Here is a 3,452-nt window from a genome sequence, read left to right on the forward strand (position 1 = left end):
TTTCGTTCTGATCTTCATTGTCAGCTGTGAGAACTTATATAGACAGACATGTCTTTAAAAATAATTTAATAAAAAATAAAAATAACTTAGGCAGACAGATGTGTCTTTAAAAATAATTTCCAGACAACTGACATTACCACAGGTAGACTCCATTTGAGATGTAGAAACCATGACCATGATCTCAGAGATGATCATGGGAAATAGGGGATCCTCGGAGCTACAGTTGAAGTGGCATAGTAAAAGGTCTTCAAGAGGCCTATGGCTGCCACATTAACAGAAGAACAACCCACAGTTACATCACAGACCTGAATATTATGAGAACATAATATTTTCCCACCGCCTGGTTGCACTGGTGACTTTAAAGCTGTCAGAAATCACTACCTCTAAATCCTTCTCTTCTGAAGTCTTTGCCAACACAGAATTGCCTGTATGATACTCTGATACAAGATTCCTTCTCCTCAAGTGCATTATTTTACATTTGGAAACATTGAACGTAAATATCCATTTTTTGGACCACTTATCTAGTAAAACTAAATCATTTTCCATATTACTGACACCTCCAGGAATATCAACCCTGTTGCACACTTTTGTATCATCAGCAAACAGACAAACTTTATCTACCAAACCTTCTTCCATGTTACTTACAAATATATTTAAAGGGAACCTGTCACCGGGGACGCGGGCAGAGAGCCCGCCCGACCCCCCCGGTGCAGCCCCCGGATACTTAGCCTTTCCGGCGAGTCCCTCTCCTGGAACGGGTCCCGGGATAAAGACATCAGCGCCCCATGCCGCGCGTGCGCTGTATGTAAATTACCCGAGATGAGTCCGATGCCCATAGAGAATGACTGGAGCTTCGTCCCGGGACGGGCTCCAGGAGTGGGACTCGCCGGAAAGGGTAAGTATGAGGGGGCTGCATTGGGGGGTCGGGCGGGCGGGCTCTGTGCCGCGTCCCCGGTGACAGGTTCCCTTTAAAAGAACAGAACCCAGACACTATCTTATGTATTCCAGAAGCAGAAGTTCAGCCATCTATGTAAACTATTTAGACAGATCGTTGAGCTGCAAAATGGTAGGAAATTTTAATAAAGACTTCTTAAAAAGTTGTTTAATTTAAGAAGCAAATAGACAGTGAAAATATTTGAATATGAGTGGCTTCAAATGGCTGTATCCATGTTTTCCAGGCAGCCTCAGGGCTGAATCCAACTTCTGCAGCCACTGGTAATCGAATGCCATAGGCTCGTGTTTGGACTAACCCAAGCATGCGCGAGATTATTTAATCTTTAGTCAGGAGGAGATCATTTTATGCTAGATACTATACCAAGCCGAACAAAAAAACCATGACCTTACTGCACTAGAAGCAGCTTAAAATCAATTATATTAGATTGGAAATGTACAGAATTAAAATAGCAGTTAGAAGTAGATTTGACCCAGAATAATTGGCTGCAAACAGTGAACAGCGTCCCTGGACATTATTACTGCTATCAGGTAATTGGCTCTTGGCTCCACAGTCTCTCAGACAACATTGTTGAACTAGAGTTTGTATCAATTTAAATAAATTGCCAAGTTGTGATTAACAATACAAAACATGCACTTGCTATAATGGTAGAAGTATAAAGTAGATCTGGAGCTTCTAGATGTCACTTGATAAAAATGATAGCATGTTTTTAATTATCTTTCTTCTCCTGGTGGTGGCCCGTAATATTATCTTTTTACATTGTTACATAGTTAGTTTGGTTGAAAAAAGACACATGTCCATCAAGTTCGACCAAGAAGGGGGTGGGTATGAAATTATTTTATGCCCTTGAAGAAACATAACTACAATATGATGGCTTTTTGCCACTAGAAGCTGTAAACCTAGTCCAGCCAAGCAGCATCACGTCCCCATGATGACCAACCAGCTCTGGTGAGGTCTCCATGGTAGCAGCCTAAAAGATGAAATTCTGTCTGGATAACCTTGCCTGTAGATATCTACTTCAGGGTAGGGTTGGAATATGTATAAAGGGTTAGGCTGGAGTGAGTATAGTGTGGAGGGAGTTTGGTGAATACATCTTTTTTGGGGAGATCTGGTGTGGCATCTCTGGCATTGTTACTTTTTCCAGGATCTTCCTGATTCTTATTTTAAACATTGGCAAGGATGCTTTAAAACAGGGATGGGGAACCTCTGGCCCTCCGACTGTTGCTAAACTAAAATTTCCATCATGCCTGGACAGCCAAAGCTAAAGCCAGGATCTTCCTGATTCTTAGTTTAACCCCCTCCCGCCGCTGCACTGTAAATTAACGTTGCTGCAGCCTATGCCTGATGCTACAGCGACGTTAATTTACGATCCCAGATGACACAGGCGCAGGAGCTGCGCCTGTGTTATCCGCGGCGGGTCCTGGCTATCATTGATAGCTGGAGACCCGCTGCAACTCTCTGCACTGGAGCCGTGCTCCGGTGCTGAGAGTTAACCCTAAAGATATGCTGTCAGCATGACCGCAACATCTATAGGGCTTCTGACAGAGAATTCTTCCTATACAGAGGGAGAATTCTCTGTCCGCTGTCCATCGGGGCTCTGCAAAGTGATCCGGAAGCCTCAGGCTTCCGGTTTCCTGGCTACGGAGGCCGGTGGGGGGAGGGAGGGAAGGCTGAGTGCGTGCCCGTGAGCTCTGCCCCTCCCCTCTCTCCCCTGCCGCTGTCACAAGATTGTAACAGTGGCAGGGGACTGAGGAGAGGGGGCAGACCCAGGAACATCAGCTTATGGGATCATCATGATCCCATAAGCTGATATCCTAAAATGACCTGGGCATTGAGGCATCAATGACCCCAAGTCGTGAAAGAGTTACAATGACCCCAAGTCGTGAAAGGGTTAAATGTTGGCAAGCATGCTTTAAAACAGGGATGGAGAACCATTGGGCCTCCGACTGTTGCTAAACTACAATTCCCATTATGCCTGGACAGCCAAAGCTAAAGCTTTGGCTGACCAGGCATGATAGGAATTGTAGTTTTGCAACAACTGCTTTAAAGGGAAGCAATCGGCACGATTGTGCTGATATGGTTCCCAGCGGCACAGGATAGATTTACTGTGCAGCTCCCCGAGGCTACCAGACGCGTCTGCAGAGGTAGTTTTACAAAGGGGAAAGAGTAGTTTTATTCCGGTAGAGGGGCGGCAAATAGTCATCTAGTCACGGCTCTCTGCTTGTCAGCGCGTAGTGCGGGGATGATTGACAGACGGAGAGGCCACTAATTGGAGAGACATGACTAATTAAGAGCGACTCCCCGCCTAGATGACTAGTTGCCACTTTAAGGTCATGTGCCTCATTATTAAACACTGTTATGGTGCGTTTACACAGAGAGATTTATCTGACAGATTTTTAAAGCCAAAGCCAGGAATGGATTTAAAAAGAGGAGACATCTCAGTCTTTCCTTTATGACCTGTTCCCTGTTTATAGTCTGTTCCTGACTTTGGCTGCAAAGA

Source organism: Dendropsophus ebraccatus, chromosome 7 (genome assembly GCF_027789765.1).
Source record: "Dendropsophus ebraccatus isolate aDenEbr1 chromosome 7, aDenEbr1.pat, whole genome shotgun sequence".
Taxonomy (NCBI): domain Eukaryota; kingdom Metazoa; phylum Chordata; class Amphibia; order Anura; family Hylidae; genus Dendropsophus; species Dendropsophus ebraccatus.